Source organism: Varanus komodoensis, unplaced genomic scaffold (genome assembly GCF_004798865.1).
Source record: "Varanus komodoensis strain SLA01 unplaced genomic scaffold, ASM479886v1 scaffold3, whole genome shotgun sequence".
NCBI lineage: Eukaryota > Metazoa > Chordata > Lepidosauria > Squamata > Varanidae > Varanus > Varanus komodoensis.
The window spans coordinates 65299426-65309487 of NW_025335761.1; positions in this window are offsets into that span (position 1 = coordinate 65299426).

The following is a 10062-nucleotide window of genomic DNA, read 5'->3' on the forward strand; positions in this document are numbered from 1 at the left end:
CACAATTCAATACAATTCCCTTCCAAATTTATTGGGAGTCATTAAGCCCTCAGGAGATGCAGCCCCTACAGACCTGTTCTGCAGCTAAGCACCAAAAGCTGCCGGTTAAACAGTTACACAGTTCAGGACAAAGCGCATTCTTTAGCTCATGGATGGCTGTGCAATCGAGTTAATGCTTCTTTTGAGCATGGGCTTTGTCCAAAAGTTACTTCTTTTGAAGAGGAGGCTATTATGCAGATAAATTTTATACTGGAACTGTCTTTGCTATTGCTGAGCTGCGCAGTCTTTTAAATTAGGTACCCGCCTTCTGGGAATGAACAGATGGAATGGGGTTTTCTGCGCCTGTTTGTCCGCTGAAAGTCTGAAACAATGAACTTGGAGGGATCATGCAATGAACTGAGGACCCCACGACACTTTCAATATATGAATGGGAGGCAGGCAGAGGCCAATTTCAGGTGGATATGTAGTTGGATATTTAGTTTATTTTTGTTGAAGCCTATGTGCAATTACTAGAAAGTTGTGTGCTTTTCATACGTATGCATGCAGGCATATTAAAAAAAATGTTTTTACACATTGGGAGCCTGGATAGAACATATTAGAAACTCCTTTGCAGGAAACCACCAGAGGTGCCTGTAGGCATGGCATTCGGGACCCCTGGCCTAGACAGCCGAGTTCACTCCCCCCAAACCTGTGCCTTCAAGATGTTTTACACCAGAACTCCCATCAGCCCCAGCCAGCTTGGAAGTGGTCAGGGGTGAGGGCGCAACCTCACATATTTGGCAGGTACCATGCGGACGGACTGCACTTCCTCTCAGCGTTGAGGAAGGCGGCTTCTATACCGTCCAATTGCTGGAACGTGTTTACAACAGTACATCAAATATCCTACAAAGTGCAATAAAAATAAGCAACCATAAAACATCGTGAAATTGTCATACAAAATTTAAAAACCAAACACTAAAAGCTTATACTAATATAAAAATGACCTGAACAAATTAAAGTGTAAGACCTATTTCAGCAGCTAACATAACCCTGATAGAATAGTAAACTAGTCAAATGCCCCGTGGCAGAGGACGGTCTGGATCTGGTGCTATTAGAGCCCGACAATGGGTTGTTCCAGAGCTGAGGGGCCACCACGGAGGAGGCCCTTGTCCGCACTGCCGCCAGCTGAGCCGTTTTCGGAAGCGGCAGCTGGAGGGAGCCACCTGATCTTCAGCACAGTCCAGGGGGGCCGTGGCTGGGAGGGGTGTTGCGTTAGGGCCCACCCCATTCTTCCCGCTCGAAACTGTACTATAGGGGTGATATGAATCAGCTACTTCACAGGAATTTCAAGTGTCGCACTCACAGGGCTTTTCAAAAAGCGCCGCAAGAAGGTTTAGCTTTTATGCGGGTCAGGCAGGCGGTCCCTCCCCACCCCATCGCCTCCTTCGTCCCTGACAGCGCCCGGTGAGCGGAGTGACGGGCCTCCTCATGCGCAGAGTGGAACAGGGGAAAAGTGGTGCTTTCAGCACCGCAGAGCGAGAGGGTCGCAGCTCCACAGCGCGCCCCAATCCGGGCCACCGGAAGCTCCCGCATCCCCCCCACCCACTCGCCCGCTCACAGGAGCTCCTTGGCCTACATGGCTGCAATTAGCGCAAGCATGACAGGAATTCGTCTCCGTGCCAAGAGATCTTAATTAGCGGTCCCTTCCCACAACAGCTTCCTTTGTAGCTCTGTCCAGCTCGCACATTGCGATAGGATGACTCCTCTCAACTCAACACAAGTACCGATATTTACAGCCTGAGGTGTTTTTCAAAACCTACGATCGGGGGCTGTATTGTGGTACCCCCCCACACACACACTTCTAACACCATGCTTACATGTGCTGCACATCACTGGGGCCCGAAGAGCAGGCATCTCTGCCTGGGAGAGGGCAGTAAATCCATCCTGCTGGTTTATTCCCGGCGGATCACATGCCGTCAAAGCAGCGCCCCCCCCCCCGCTTCGCCTTTCCAGCGGCTTGTCGCTTTCGCAGCAGGGACTGTGGCAGCCAAGACAGTGTGCAGTGTGCAGCGCATGTGGCTAGCCGGGGTGAGGACCATGGGCTTTGTTGCTTTTATCTGCCCTGGCGTGGCTCTTGCTGGAGCACAGCTCTCAGAACCGCTTCGCTCGTGATGGGGCATTCGCTGTTCCTTGCATCGAGAACTCAGACCACCCGTCCCTGCCCGAAAAGTGGCAGGGCACAGCCGGGAAGTCACATGTTTGCAGCACAGAGCGTCCATTCCCTCCCCGGGAGAGGCAGCTACCAGCCACAGCGTGCATGTGTGCGTGTGCGCGCGCATGAGTGTCCCTGTGCAGTGCTGGTGTGCAGTTGTCCAAGGGCTCCTTCTCGACGCCAAGTCTCAGAATGATTCCCAGTCATCAGGGAGTTTCTTTCACTAGCCACGACCGGAAGTCTGTCTACTTCCTACTGGGCAGACAGAATATTGCACACATATAGAGGAAAAACCTGTTTAAACACCAATATTCCATTAGAAGTGATGCGCAACCTAGTAGATTTGGGGTGGGGGGCCTCCCCAGAAGGCATTATACACCAGAGTCTAACTTTAGCTTTAAAAAAAAAATTCACTGTACTGCCACATCCTGCTAGGACTGGAAACAGTTCTGGTTTGGTGAAGTTAGGGAAAGAAAAATCCTCCAAGTGAATGGCTGGCTGTGACGGTGGAGCCGTAAAGAGAGATTTGGATTCTGGGACCACAAGCTAAGCTTGCTGGAAGACAGACTGCTGGCAAATGATGGGCTGCACTGCACAAAGAACAGGAAACAGGTGTTTGGCCACTACATGAAAAAGTCCATCAGGAGGGCTTTAAACTAGAACTTATAGGCGAGGGAGACGTGCACCATGGCGCACCGCCACCTGGCAAGGACTTGTGTGTTTCAACAGAGGAAAAACCTCAAGCAGCACCAGCCTCCCAAAAATGTAGGACGAAAACCAGGGCACAGCCAGAATGAACTTCCATGTCGCTACACCAATGGGGAACAAACAACATGAACCTGAGCTCATACTGCACAAGGGCAATTGCGATCTTATAGGATTAACTGAATCTTGGTGGGATGACTCACATGACTGGAACTCTGCTACTGGCGGATACAGCCTGTTCAGGAAAAATAGAAAGGACCAAACAGGAGGTGGAGACGCACTGGATGTGAGAGACACGTATGTCTGCCCATGCACAGGAGGCAGAAGCAGGGCCAGGCCACAAAGGAAGACTATAAACAAACAGCAAGGAATTACAGGGATGGCATCAGGAAGGCGAAAGCAGGAATGAACTCAGAATAGAAAGGGATGCTGAGCACAAGAAGGCCTTCTTCAGATCCATCCAGAACAAAAGACGTGAGAAAGACAAGGGTGTCCAGCTACTTCAAGTGGGTGTCAGAGTGATAACAGACAACAAGGAAAAGGCAGAGGCGCTCAGTTCCTACTTCGCCTCCGTCTTCTCCCACAAGGACATCTGCAAGCAAGGCCTCCATCTTCTCCCACAAGGACATCTGCAAGCAAGAGGAAATATAAGCTGGAAGTGCGAGATGGCAGCCCAAGATGGACAGGCAAATGGTCAAGGAATATCTAGGTGGAATAAATACTTTCAAATCTCCAGGGCCCGATGAACTCCATCCCGGAGTCATAAAAGAGCTAGCTGAGGAATTCTCAGAACCACTGTTTATTATCTTTGATAAATCTTGGAAAACAGGAGAAGTGCCAGATGACTGGAAAAGGGCTAACATTGTCCCTATCTTCAAAAAATGGAAAAAAGATGAACCTGGGAACTGCTAGTCTGACATCAATCCCTGGAAAAATGCTGGAGCAAATTATTAAAAAATCAGTCTGCAAGCATCTTGAGGAAAATGCAGTGATGAATAGAAGCAAACATGGATTGATCAGAAATAAATCCTGTCAGACTAATTTAATCTCATTTTTTGACTGGGTAACTTCCCAGATGGACAGAGGGCGTGGACATAATCTACCTAGACTTTAGCAAAGCTTTCAATACAGTGCCACATGACATTCTGATAAGCAAATTAGCAAAAAGCAGACTGGAAGGAAAAACTGTTAGGTGGAACCAAGATTGGCTGCTGAATCGGACACAAAGAGTGCTCATCGATGGGACCTTCTCCGACTGCAGGAAGATAACGAGGCTTTGGCGAATGGGGCGGCATAAAATGTTTTAATAAATAAATAAATAAAATAACTAGTGGGGTGCCATGGGGTTCAGTCCTGGGTCCAGTGCCCGCCAGCATCTGTATTGATGATTTAGATGAGGAAGTACAAGGAAAGATGATCAAATCCACAGATGATTCAAAACTGGGTGGAATAGCAAACACCCCAGAAGGCAGAATGAAGATACAGGGCGATCCTGATAAACTTGAACACTGGGCTGAAAGCCACAGAATGAAATTTAGTAAGGATGAGCGCCAAGCCCTCCACTGAGGAAAGAGAACCCAAAGGCATCAGTACAAGATGGGGAATACGTGGCTCAACAGCACTGAAAAAGAAAAAGATCTTGGAGTAATTGTGGACAACAGGCTGAGCATGAGCCAACAATGCGATGCAGCTGCCAAAAGGGGAAATGCTATTTTGGGGTGCATTAGCAGAAGCATTACTTCCAAATCACGAGAAGCAGTCATTTCCCTATACTCTTCACTAGTCAGACCTGATCTGGAGTCCGGTGTCCAGTTCTGAGCACCAAGATTTAAGAAAGATGCAGAAAAATTAAAAAGGGTCCAGAGGAAGGCTATGAAAAAAGACCTTGGTTTGGAAACACTGCCCTGTTAGGACAGACTGAAAGAACTGGGCATGTTCAGCCTTGAGAAGAGAAGACTGACGGGGGACATGATATCCCTCTAAAAGGAACTCAAGGGATGCCACAAAGAGGAAGGTCAAGATCTCTTCTCGCTGATACCAGAGCAGAAATGGAAGCTCCATACTCAGAGGCAGTGTACCTTTCTGTACCAGATGCTTATTTTGGGGCTTCTCAAAAAATCTGAACCTGAAGTCTCCGACGTGGTGTCCACCAGGGTCTTTGCCTCCACTGATTTTTATTTCTTACATTTAATTTTTTAAAACTTTTCTTCCAGCATCCCCAGTGTGCTTTTGGTTGGCCATGCTCAGGAGGGCACTCAGTGTACGAATGGACTAGCTTGGCCCCATGGCAGCCATGTTGTGAGAGCAGCCATGACACACGTTCAAAGACCCCAAATTAACCCATTGATCCCACAAGTGCGGGGACAAATGGCAGCTCCCCACATTGGAAACAGGACGCTGGGCTGGATGAATGCTGGGCCTATCCTATCAGAGCGTGTTGGTGTGTTCTGAAATTAAGGACAGAGCCCAGCAGGGAGAACAAAACTGAAATACCAGTTTGCCTTGAAGAATGGAAGAGTGAGTTATGCATAATTACATACAGGGTCAGAGAGAGATGAAAGGAAGCTTGATGGAGAAGAGCTTTTCCCTCTTATTCTCCATCCCTTAAGAGAATAGACGCCACAGCTAGTTCCCAGCAGCTTATCGTGGGACAGGATCCCAGCCCTCGTAAAGAAAGATTCTTTGTCTCATGAAGGAAGTTTGGCCTCATTATTCCATCACCCAGCTCATTAAACAGAGAGGAAAAGCTGTTGTTGAAAAGTGATGTTACAAGACACAGCCCTTCATTTCTGGCATGCTCTTGTCAGTCAAGTTTCTTGGTTTTCAACATAAAAATTTTAAGCACACCCGTGGAGACATGTGTGTTATGTTCCCACCCCACCTCTTCCTCTGTAGGGTGTTAAACCAAAGAGGATAGCTAGTCACGCTTTAATTACACTTTGTGCAATTCATCTTCGGGGCTCAAAGTGACAGCTCCTTGCTGAGATAACTGGAATTTGCAGTCTAATCCTGCACTCTCCAAGTTTGCAAAACACGATGCAGATGAGGGTTTTCTGCTTCTACTGATCACAGAGAAGAAAAAGACACAGGCGGTGGTGGAGCCTCCCAGGGAAACCTGATGGAGCACTTCTGCTAGCTTCGAAGACACCAGTGGCCGTTTGCGTGTTGAGAAACTCCTGGCTGCCGAAAGGACTACGAAACATTATGTGAATAACAGATCTGAATGCATCTTCCCTACGCCTGCTGCACAACCGCAGCATCCGTGCAACCCTGATTGTGCGCATCTTGTGGCATGGCGCATGCAACACCCATGCTCTGCCAGGGAATGGGCAAGGGGGTAACCTTGCTGAAAGGAAAGCACAGATGCCTTTGGAGCCGGCATCCCCACCAGTTCCCAGGATAATAGCCATCCACCATGAGAGGAGCCAACCCCTGCACACGATGGTTCTTTTATACGGTGGTCTTCCCACTATTTCTTTCGGGTGAATACGATTTCCCCTGCCTTGTAGCCCTGAGGGGAAAAGGCTCAAGCGGACAAGAGGCAGAAAGGGAACCGGGCATCCTGACAACGCCAGCTGAAACCTGAGGATGCCTCTCATTGACTTTGACAAGCTTCTGCGAGTCGCTGCATATGCAGGAACGAGCTCCGTCGGGAGATCATGGCTACCATGATGGGAGATCATGGCTACCATGATATACCCAATCACCACAGGTTCTAGCAAGCTCCCTCGCAAGAAGCAAGCGATTTCTATATCTTTGGACAATTAAACTCTCTAAACAATCCCAATTTTTATCTGATTTACACCCTGCCTTTCCACCAAGAAAATAGAGGGGTAACGGTCATGTAAAAGCGACAAAGGCATGGTTAAGACAGGAAAATGGGTACTTTAAGAACACACGTCGGAAAGAGTGCACCCCCACCTGCCATGCCAAAGGCCTACTTCAGTGAGAAGGTCTCTGCCTGCCAGGAGAAAGCAAGCAGAGGGAGCTCGGCAGGGGGTCCCATAACCTGGGAGTTCTTCCCAAAGCTCCTTGGCTCAGTCATCAAAGGGAGACCGCAGCCAAGGAATCTGAAGTAGCCTGAGGCTTGGAAGGGTAGCAATGGAGGAACTAAACAAAAAGTCTTCAGATGTAAGGTTTTACTGGGGACTAAGGCCAGGACTTAGAATTTAGCTTCATCCCAATTGACCACGACCTCTGCTCTTCGACATCTGAACCCTACTGCCTTACTAGTATTGCTCAGGAAGGCAACTGAGGGATGTTAAAAACGCTGCTTTGTGTACGCAAGAGTAAAGCAGGGCAAACTGCAGTGTTTGCTCAAACGAGGAAGAGCTGGGCCAGAGTTATGAGCGGAAGAGAAGAAAAAGACTCACAAAAGGTGGTGGGCTCCCCAAGCTAATCTAGCCCCTGTTGGGAGGCGTTTAGCTAATACAATGGCTAGATTAACACATTCTGCTAGCACAGACAAGCAGTCATAGAAATGCTGGATGGACCCGTTCTGCATTAGCTGCACGACGACTCTGCCCGATTCATGAAGAGCTTTTGCAGAGCTAAGCATGAACGCGGAGGTGTGCGACGGAACGACAATAGAGAGATGCTGTCCTCTAAATTCGCACTGACGGGCTGCGCCAGTCTAAGGTCCGGTTCGGAAGGGGATCTTCTCTGCAGCATCATTCGTATTCAGCCCTGATTCTTTCGCACTAAGGGACAGCACTGGAATGGCTTCATGAGGTTAAGGAACATGTTGCCCTCCGGCATCTCACAAGACATATCTTGGACTCGGAATATTAGAGCTCGAATCCAGACAACTGTGCAGCTTGTTCGGCAACTTCGCAGCCTGTCACTTCTCTCAGACCATGCTTGGGTTGCTGTCAGGAGAGCAGCTGAAGCAGCAGGCACAGAGACACACAAGGAATAATCTGAACCACCATTTTTAAGGGAAATGCCAAACTGTTGTTTAGGCCAAATGATCACAATTTAACCTACCCCTTCCTCAAAAGGCTATAAGAGTGAGAAGTAGGATTAAGACTTAATATTTTTGTAGATTCTCCTCCTTCTCAAAGTTAACATGGAGGCTCCCATGTGGTTTCCCATTCATAACTAACATATTTGCTAAACTTGAGAGTGTTTTAACCTCCCATCTTAAGTTGCACAAAACTATTTTGACATTCAGAAAGAAACTGGGCAGCCCTCTGAGTGGGGTGGTGTGACTTGGTGTCCTGCAACAGCAGGGGGCTGGACTCGATGGCCTTCCTGGCCCCTTCCAGCTCTACTATTCTCTGATTCTTTGATTTTCCACCTCAGCCTGTACACTTAGCATCAAGGCCAAGAACCATTTCACACTTCATGTTTTGAATTTTGATGCAAATTGGATAAACATCCTGGAGAGCTTTGGCTATGGGTGGTATGGAAATGATGATGATGATGATGAGGAGGAGGAGGAGGAGTTTTGGGATACACCAAAGCACTGTCCGGTGGATTAGGGCATGGCTGACTGACTGAAAGCAGAAGGTAACCATTAGTGGGGAATCATTGGGATGGCGGCCAGTGGCAAGCTGGGTCCCTCAGGGCTCTGTCCTGGGGCCGATCCTGTTTAATCTTGTCATTAACGACATGGAAGAAGGGGTGAGCAGTCTGCTGATCAAATTTGCAGACGACACTAAAACTGGAGCAGTGGCCACAACTGAGGAGCAGGTACTCCAGATCCAAAAGGATCTGGACAGGCTGTGGAAGTGGGCAGGAGACAACAGGATGGTGTTCAGCGTGGACAAGTGCAAGGTCTTGCACTTGGGGCATAGGAATGGGTGTCATAAGGACAGGTTAGGGGACAAGTGGCTGGAGAGCAGCACTTGTGAAAGGGACCTCGGGGTGCTGGTCGACTGCAGGCTGAACATGAGCCAGGAGTGTGATGCGGTGGCCAAGAGGGCGAACGCCACCCTTGGTTGCATAGCCAGAAGCATGGCTTCCAGATCTAGGGAGGTATTACCACCACTCTATACGACTCTGGTGCGCCCGCAACTGGAGTATTGTGCTCAGTTCTGGGCCCCTCATTACAGGAAGGATATAGCCAGGTTGGAGTCAGTGCAGCGCAGGGCCACAAGGTTGGTGGCCGGTTTGCAGGGGATGCCGTATGAGGCGAGACTGAGGGAACTGGGTCTCTTCAGCCTGGAGAAGGGGAGACTCAGAGGGGATCTGTTGGCGACATGCAGGTATGTGAGGGGGTGTCACACGGAGGTGGGGAGAGGCCTGTTCTCCCCTGCAGAGGAGGGCAGGATGCGCTCCAACGGAGCAAAGTTCAGGGAATCAAGAATCAAGGTGGATGCCAGGAAGCCCTTCCTGACCGTTAGGACCCCGAGGGGGTGGAACGGGCTTCCACAGGAGGTCGTTGAGGCCCCATCGGTGCGGGTGTTCAAAGATAGGCTGGACACGCACATGGTGGGCATGTCGTGAGCGGAGCCGGCTGGAGCCGAGGGTCGGACTAGATGGCCCGGAGGCCCCTTCTGACTTGCTCTATGTTTCTATGATGATGGTGGCGGCAGTGGTGGCAGCTCCTCTGGCTTTAAAATTAGAGTAGTTTCATGGAAGATCTGCTTATAAATGCATATTAGCAATGCCTCCCATCCAAGAACCATATGTTGCAGCCACACAGATGAAGTTTGCTACATACAAAGGGACCTGACCAGCTATTGCTGGCCACAAATACTAGATTAGGTGGACTTTCCCCTGATGCAACATGGCAGTGCTTAATTTAATTGTCTGGCTGGCCTTGACCAAGGAACATGCAGATCTACATGCTGAATTTCAGTCATCACCTGAAGAAAACTTTCACCAAGGAAATACTGAAAACTTGCTTCATGATGCCATTAAGCACATGTAAACATGTTAAAGGATATATAAACAAAAAGACTCAACATGAATGCATTACACAAGTAAGGAACAGATATTTGTTTTTCGGCGCCAGGCGAAGACCTTTTTATTCAAGCGGCATTTTAACTGTTAACATTATTGGTTTTATCTGGCCAGGGCGGCTTATTTTATACTGTATTGTTGTATTTTAATTTAATATTTATATTTTTAATTTATATTATAATTATTTTAACTTAATGATGTGAGCCGCCCCGAGGCTTCGGCGAATGGGGCGGCATAAAAATGTTTTAATAAATAAA